Genomic DNA, 8,990 nt, shown 5'->3' on the forward strand with positions numbered 1-8,990 from the left:
GGATAGTCCCCGGGCTGGGGACTAGAGACTGCCTGGAAGACTAGAAAACAAAGCTGTGGCAGAGGAAGGAAGCAATACTTTAGGGCCGGGGAAGTGGAAAGCCACATCAGAGGGAACCTGGGAAAAGAGCCTGGTCTGCGCCCGTGCTGGGGAGGGGAGAGAAGAAGGGGTGGGTCCCCATAGAATACCCCCCACGCCACAGCAAGCTTACAGGCCCGCTAGCTAGCTGAAAGCTGTGCTTCCCAGTGCATTCCCTCCCCCCCCCCCTGCCCCCGCCACCCCCTACGCTCTCGCCGAACCTGGGGCTGGCTGCCTGCCATCCAGGAGGGCTGGCCTCAACAATTGCCTGAAGCCTACCACCGCAGGGGCTGTCCCTGCACAGGCCTGCTTGCCCTTTGGAGGGGCTACACTTATGCAGAATAGCACCAAACACCACCAGCCCCCAAGAAAACGCCTGCAGCCCAGAAAAGCTAGAACAAGCCTAGCCAGGCAGTGAATAAATCTGCCTAATTCCCGGATGGTTTTTCTGAGTCCGGCTGCCCCGGGGAGGAGCCTCTTGGGCTTCCAGTGGCCCTGCTACCTGCCCAAGCCCCCAGGGTGTGCCCCACTCCCGTGGAATAGCTGCTCAGCACCACCAGCCCCCTAGAAGAGCCCCTGCAGCCCAGAAAAGCTGCAACAAGCTTGGCCAGACTGTGAAAAGATCCGCCTACATTCTCAGGCCATCCTTCTGAGTTGGGCTGCCCTTGGGAAGAGCCTCTTAGGTTCTCAGTGACCCAGATAGCTGCTCCAGCCCCCAGGGGGTGCTGCACTCCTGAGGAACAGCTGCCCAACACCGCCAACCCCCTGCAAGAACCCCACAGCCTAAAAACACCAGAGCAAGCTCTGCATGACCAAGTGAAATCTGCTACCATCGTGGTGTGGACCTCCCAGTCCTGTCTGCCCTCAGGAAGCCCTCCTTTGCTTCAAAGAAACACTGTTAGCCCCATCAACACTCCAGGAAAGCCACACTGCCTCAAAAAAGATTGACCAACAACGCCAGCCCTCAGGAAATATTCCACGGCAGTGACAAGGCGAACACTGCCCAATCACAGATTGTACAACTCCCTCAGGAGAAAGAAAACAACAAGCAAGATGAAGAAGCTGAGAAACCACCCCCAGTCAAACCAACAGGAGAACTCACCTAAAACAGTCAACAATGAAACAGATCTCTGCAGTCTGACAGACCTGGAGTTCAAAAGAGGAAATAGTGAAAATGCTGAAGGCATTAAGAGAAGATATGAACAGTAATGCAGATACCCTCAGAAAGGAACTAGAAAATACAAGGAGGAGCCAAGAAAAACTAGAACATTCATTTGCAGAGAGGCAAACTGAACTAAGGGCAGTAAAAACCAGAATGAATAATGCAGAAGAACGAATCAGTGATATGGAAGATAGAATAATGGACATCACCCAATCCGGTCAGCAGACAGAAAACCGAATCCAAAAACTGGAAAGCAATATAAGAGACCTATGGGATAGTATAAAGTGGGCCAATCTACGCCTAATAGGAATTCCAGAAGGAGTAGAAAAAGATAAGGGGATGGAAAATATATTTGAAGAAATTATCACTGGAAACTTCCCAAATCTAAAGGATACTGGGTTCAAGATACAAGAAGCACAGAGGGCCCCAAACAAACTGAACCCAAATAGACCCACACCAAGACACATCATAATAAAAATGGCAAAAGTTAGTGATAAAGAGAGGATCCTAAAGGCAGCAAGAGAAAAACAGAATGTTACCTACAAGGGAACCCCCATAAGAATATCAGCTGACTTCTCTACAGAAACACTACAGGCCAGGAGGGAATGGCAAGAGATATTTAAAGTGCTAAAAGGAAAAAATATGCAACCTAGAATACTCTATCCAGCAAGAATATCATTTAAAAGAGAAGGGGAAATAAAAATTTTTTCCAACAAACAAAAACTTAAAGAATACTGCAACACAAAACCCAGGTTAAAGGAAATATTGAAAGGGCTTCTCTAAACCAAAAAGAAAGGAAGGAAAGGGAAGAAAAAAGAAAAGAAAAAAAAAAGAAGAAGAGGAAGAACTAGGACTGAGGAAACTGCAATTAGAGAGCAGTCACTCAAATAAGCCAGCATACAGATTTAATCATGAACATGCTTCAAACAAAATAAAATTAAAAAGAAAAAAATAAAAAAGAGTCATCAAAACCATAAAATGTGGGCAAGGGATGTTAGGAAGTAAATAACCCTTTTGGTTTGTTTGTATGTGTCTCTTCTTAATTTTAATATAGTAATGAAGGTTTGAACTTACAGAACCATCAGGCTAAAACACACAATTATGGGAAGGGGTTAGCATACTTAAAAAAACAGGGCAACCACAAGCCAAAACCAAATATTGCATTTGCAAAAAATGAAAAAAAAAAAAACAAAACACTCAAGCAGATAATAACAGGAGACCATCCAACCAAAAAAAAAAAAAAAAAGAAAGGAAGAATGGAGAACCATAGAATCAACTGGAACACGAGGTTCAAATGGCAATAAATAATCATCTATCGATTGTCACCTTAAATGTCAGTGGACTGAATGCCCCAATCAAAAGACACAGACTGGCTGAGTGGATAAAAAGGCAAAAACCTTCAATATGCTGCCTACAAGAAACTCACCTTAGGACAAAAGATGCATATAGATTGAAAGTGAAAGGGTGGGGAAAAATATTTCACGCCAATAGACATGACAGAAAAGCAGGAGTCGCAACGCTCATATCAGACAAAATAGACTTTAAAACAAAAGACATAAAGAAAGCCAAAGAAGGACACTACTTAATGATTAAGGGATCCATCCAAGAAGAGGATATTACTACCGTCAACATATATGCCCCAAACACAGGAGCACCCAGATACATACAACAAATATTAACAGACATAAAGGGAGATATTGATGAGAATACAATCATAGTAGGAGACCTTAATACCCACCCCCACATCAATGGACAGATCCTCTAGACAGAAAACCAATAAAGCAACAGAGATCCTAAAGGAAACAATAGAAAAGTTAGACTTCATTGATATCTTCAGGACACTACATCCAAAAAAAGCAGAATACACATTCTTCTCAAATGCTCATGGAACATTCTCAAGAATCGACCCCATATTGGGACACAAACCTAATCTCAATAAATTTAGGAGCATAGAAATTATCTCAAGTATCTTCTCTGACCACAATGCCATGAAATTAGAAATCAACCATGGGAAAAGGAAAGAGAAAAAACCTACTGCATGGAGACTAAACAACATGCTACTAAAAACCAATGGGTCAATGAGGAAATCAAGAAGGAAATTAAAAACTACCTTGAAACAAATGATAATGAAGACACAACCGCTCAAAATCTATGGGATGCTGTGAAAGCAGTGCTCAGAGGGACATTTATAGCAATACAGGCCTTTCTCCAAAAAGAAGAAAGATCCCAAATGGACAACTTAACCCTCCACCTAAATGAATTAGAAAAAGAAGAACAAAAAAGTCCTAAAGTCAGCAGAAGGAAGGAAATTATCAAGATCAAAGAAGAAATCAATAAAATAGAGACTCAAAAAACAATCGAGAAAATTAATAAAACCAAGAGCTGGTTCTTTGAAAAGGTGAACCAAATTGACAAACCCCTGGCCAGACTCACTCAAAAGAGGAGAGAAAGAACCCAAATAACCAAAATTAGAAATGAAAAAGGAGAAATCACAACGGATACAGCAGACATACAAAAAACCATAAGAGAATATTATGAACAACTCTACGGCAACAAGTTTGACAATCTGGAAGAAATGGACAATTTTCTAGAATCTTACAGCCTGCCAAAACTGAATCAAGTAGAGACAGACCAACTGAACAGACCGATCACTAGAAATGAAATGGAAGAGGTCATAAAATCACTCCCTACAAATAAAAGTCCAGATGGCTTCACAGGTGAATTTTATCAAACATATAAAGAGGACTTGGTGCCCATCCTCCTGAAACTCTTTCACAAGGTTGAAGAAGAAGGAATCCTCCCAAAGACATTCTATGATGCCACCATCACCCTCATTCCAAAACCAGACAGAGATACCACCAAAAAAGAAAACTATCGCCCAATATCATTGATGAATATAGATGCAAAAATTCTCAACAAAATCTTAGCCAACCGAATCCAACAACATATCAAAAAAATGACACACCATGACCAGGTTGGGTTCATCCCAGGTTCACAAGGATGGTTCAACATACACAAATCAATCAGCATCATACACCACATTAACAAAAAGAAAGTCAAAACTCATATGATCATCTCAATAGATGCAGAAAAAGCATTTGACAAAGTCCAACACCCATTCATGATCAAGACCCTCGCCAAAGTGGGTATAGAGGGAACATTCCTGAATATATTCAAAGGCATTTATGATAGACCCACAGCAAATATAATCCTCAATGGGGAAAAACTGAAAGCCTTCTCACTCCAATCTGGAACAAGACAGGGATGCCCACTCTCACCACTGCTCTTCAACATAGTTTTGGAAGTCCTAGCCACAGCAATTAGACAAACCAAAGAAATAAAAGGCATCCATATAGGAAGAGAAGAGATCAAACTGTCACTGTATGCAGATGACATGATACTATACATAGAAAACCCTAAGGACTCAACCCCAAAACTCCTTGAACTGATTCATAAATTCAGCAAAGTAGCAGGATAGAAGATTAACATTCAGAAGTCAGTTGCATTTCTGTATACCAGCAATGAAATATTAGAAAAGGAATACAAAGATATAATACCTTTTAAAATTGCACCTCACAAAATCAAATACCTGGGAATACACCTGACCAAGGAGGTAAAGGACCTCTATGCCGAGAACTATAAAACTTTCATCAAAGAAATCAAAGAAGATGGAAAGAAATGGAAAGATAGTCCATGTTCCTGGATTGGGAAAATCAATCTTGTAAAAATGGCCATCCTACCCAAAGCAATCTACAGATTCAATGCAATCCCTATCAAATGACCCAGGACATTTTTCACAGAACTAGAACAAACAATCCAAACATTTATATGGAACCACAAAAGACCCAGAATCGCCAAAGCAATCCTGAGAAACAAAAACCAAGCAGGAGGCATAACTCTCCCAGACTTCAAGAAATACTACAAAGCCACAGTCACCAAAACAGTGTGGTACTGGTATCAAAACAGACAGACAGACCAATGGAACAGAATAGATAATCCGGAAATAAACCCTGACACCTATGGTCAATTAATCTTTGACAAGGGAGGCAAGAACATAAAATGGGAAAAAGAAAGTCTATTCAGCAAGCATTGCTGGGAAACCTGGATAGCTGCATGCAAAGCAATGAAACTAGAACACACCCTCACACCATGCACAAAAATAAACTCAAAATGGCTGAAAGACTTAAATATACGACAGGACACCATCCAACTCCTAGAAGAAAACAGAGGCAAAACACTCTCTGACATCAACCTCATGAATATTTTCTCAGGTCAGTCTCCCAAAGCAATAGAAATTAGAGCAAAAATAAACCCATGGGACCTCATCAAACTGAAAAGCTTTTGCACAGCAAAGGGAACCCAAAAGAAAACAAAAAGACAACTTACAGAATGGGAGAAAACAGTTTCAAATGATGCAACCAACAAGGGCTTAATCTCTAGAATATATAAACAACTTATACAACCCAGCAGCAAAAAAAGCCAATCAATCAATGGAAAAATGGGCAAAAGACCTGAATAGACATTTCTCCAAAGAAAATATACAGATGGCCAACAAACACATGAAAAAATGCTCAACATCGCTGGTTATAAGAGAAATGCAAATCAAAACTACCATGAGATATCACCTCATACCAGTCAGAATGGCCATCATTAATAAATCCACAAATAACAAGTGCTGGAGGGGGTGTGGAGAAAAGGGAACCCTCCCACACTGTTGGTAGGAATGTCAACTGGTACAGCCACTATGGAGAACAGTTTGGAGATACCTCAGAAATCTATACATAGAACTTCCATATGACCCAACAATCTCACTCTTGGGCATCTATCCGGACAAAACTCTCCTTAAAAGAGACACGTGCACCCGCATGTTCTTTGCAGCACTATTCACAATAGCCAAGACATGGAAACAACCCAAATGTCCATCGACAGATGATTGGATTCGGAAGAGGTGGTATATATACACAATGGAATACTACTCAGCCATCAAAAAGAATGACATAATGCCATTTGCAGCAACATGGATGGAACTAGAGAATCTCATACTGAGTGAAATGAGCCAGAAAGACAAAGACAAATACCATATGATATTACTTATAACTGGAATCTAATATCCAGCACAAGTGAACATCTCCTTAGAAAAGAAAATCATGGACCTGGAGAAGAAACTTGTGGCTGCCTGATGGGAGGGGGAGGGAGTGGGAGGGATTGGGAGCTTGGGCTTATCAGACACAACTTAGAATAGATTTACAAGGAGATCCTGCTGAATAGCATTGAGAACTTTGTCTAGATACTCATGTTGCAACAGAAGAAAGGCTGGGGGAAAAATGTAATTGTAATGTATACATGTAGGGATAACCTGACCCCCTTGCTGTACAGTGGGAAAATTAAAAAAAAAAAAAAGAAATACATGTCTAATTTTATATATTAGGAACCAGATTATAGCATAAGATTTTTAAATTAAAAAATTAATAATTAAAAATATTTGCCTTACATTTGCATCAGGAACCAGATTATAGCGTAAGATTTTTAAATTAAAAAATTAATAATTAAAAATATTTGCCTTACATTTGCTTATACTTATGTTCTTTGATCTGGGCTCCTATCATTTGGCTCACAGTTTACATGGTTTTTGTTTTGGGTTTTGTTGTTGTTGTTGTTGTTGTTGTTGTTTTTTCCAGTAGGCAGATGTTCCTGGGCCAGGGATAGAACCTGTGACACAGCTGTAACCAGAGCCACAGCAGTGACAATGCCAGATCCTTAACCTTCTGACCCACGAGGGAACTACTACATGGCTTCCTAAGAACATTCACTGGGAGTTAATGCCATCCCCATTACTAGTGTTGCTCACCTTTCCATGGTCTCTAACAAGAAGGGTAGATGTTTTCTCTTCTCAGCTGAGCTGTGCTTCCTCTTTAGAAAACTGTCTACCAGAATTAACATCAGATTCTTGTTTCTCCATTGTTCCCTGAACACAACTATTACCAAAGATGGGAAAGCTTTGGGGGAAACAAAAATATTTCTTTCTATAGAAAATAAAAGTCAACAGCTTCTGACTTAGAAAATATTGAAGAGGTTAACCTGGGAAGTTTTAGCTTGGCTTTCCTTTTCTCTGACCATAATAATATATATGTGTGTGTATAAATATATATGTATATATACATACTATGATTTATATAAAGTTAAAATATGCCTTAATTGTATATAAGTAAGCAAGATTGTCAAGCTTGTTTAGGAAAAAACAGAAAGTGGGTATTAACTTTGCTCAGTGGGTACTTGACCAAAGATTGAAAATAACTGTTTTTCTTTCAATCATTGCATCACGTTTTATAGGACATAATAACGTGCAGTGGAGTCATGTTTCTTTGCTTGTCACTTCACATATAGAACCCCATCATAACACCACCCAGCAAGCAATGTTATGTTTGTAAAGGCAGCGACATGATATTTCTCCTGAAGCTTAAAAGGCAACATAATTTCACATTTGTACGTTCAATTTCAACTCAAAAATATGGCTTGAGTGGTTAAAGGTTGAATACCAGATCTTGATTATTTTTTGTCATGGGGCCAAAGCTTGGAAACCATCACAAGTGGACCTGTACTTTCACCTGAAGCCCAGAAGCATAATTGAATTGTTTGCTGAGGATGTAGTTCTCCACTCCAAAGGGGGCAAAATGAACAAGTGATTTCCTAATTTAGCAAGTGCACAACTTCATACTTGTGAAGTATAGTTAATTAATTTATAAACAAGTGAGAATAGTTAATTAATCTATAAACAAGTGCTAAAAGTCAGATGTTAGGTCAGGGTTTTATGTAGATGAATGCAAGGAAAAGCAATGCCCTTTTTATAAATTATTTCATTTTGATGAATGAGACGTACTGAAAAATTGAGAGTATAGCTTTACCAAAAGTTTGAAAATGAACTTTTTTTTTTGTCTTTTTGTTATTTCTTTGGGCCGCTCCCGAGGCATATGGAGGTTCCCAAGCTAGGGGACGAATCGGAGCTGTAGCCACTGGCCTACGCCAGAGCCACAGCAATGCTGGATCCGAGCCGCGTCTGCAAACTACACCACAGCTCACGGCAATGCCGGATTGTTAACCCACTGAGCAAGGGCAGGGATCGAACCCGCAACCTCATGGTTCCTAGTCGGATTCGTTAACCACTGCGCCACGACGGGAACTCCCTGAAAATGAACTTTTTTATTAGGTCATCTTTAGAAAGGCCCTCTATCTTCTCGATTCTTTGTCTAATTAATAGCTATAATGTGCTTATTTTATAGTTAAGATTTAAATTTACACAAATATTTTTGTAAAAATTTGTTCATATAACAAATATGTTTAGTTGTTTTAATATGTGAAAAGAGAGTAAAGGAGGAGTATGTTTTTAGTAGGAGTATGATTTTCAAGGGTTAGCAGAATTAATACAATGAAAAAAATCACCTGTATTTCCTTACACTTTTATGGAAGAACCATTGGCTGATTTCCATTGCTGTAGTGAAAAGTCCACTTCCTATCCTGCCCATTTGCCAGCCTACATTATAGCTCAGAAGGGTTTCAAGATAAAACTGGTTGATAATATATTCTAATAGGTCTACATCCAAATTGGTGCAATAAAAAAAAGGAACCTTATGCAGGTCTGAGGATTCACACTGACAGCATTATATGGTTATGTATATCAACAAAGCCATTATCAGAGGGGTCTTTGTGGTGAATCTGACTAGTGTGAAGGAAGACTGTGCTATCATTTTGTGAC

Source organism: Phacochoerus africanus, chromosome 2 (genome assembly GCF_016906955.1).
Source record: "Phacochoerus africanus isolate WHEZ1 chromosome 2, ROS_Pafr_v1, whole genome shotgun sequence".
Taxonomy (NCBI): domain Eukaryota; kingdom Metazoa; phylum Chordata; class Mammalia; order Artiodactyla; family Suidae; genus Phacochoerus; species Phacochoerus africanus.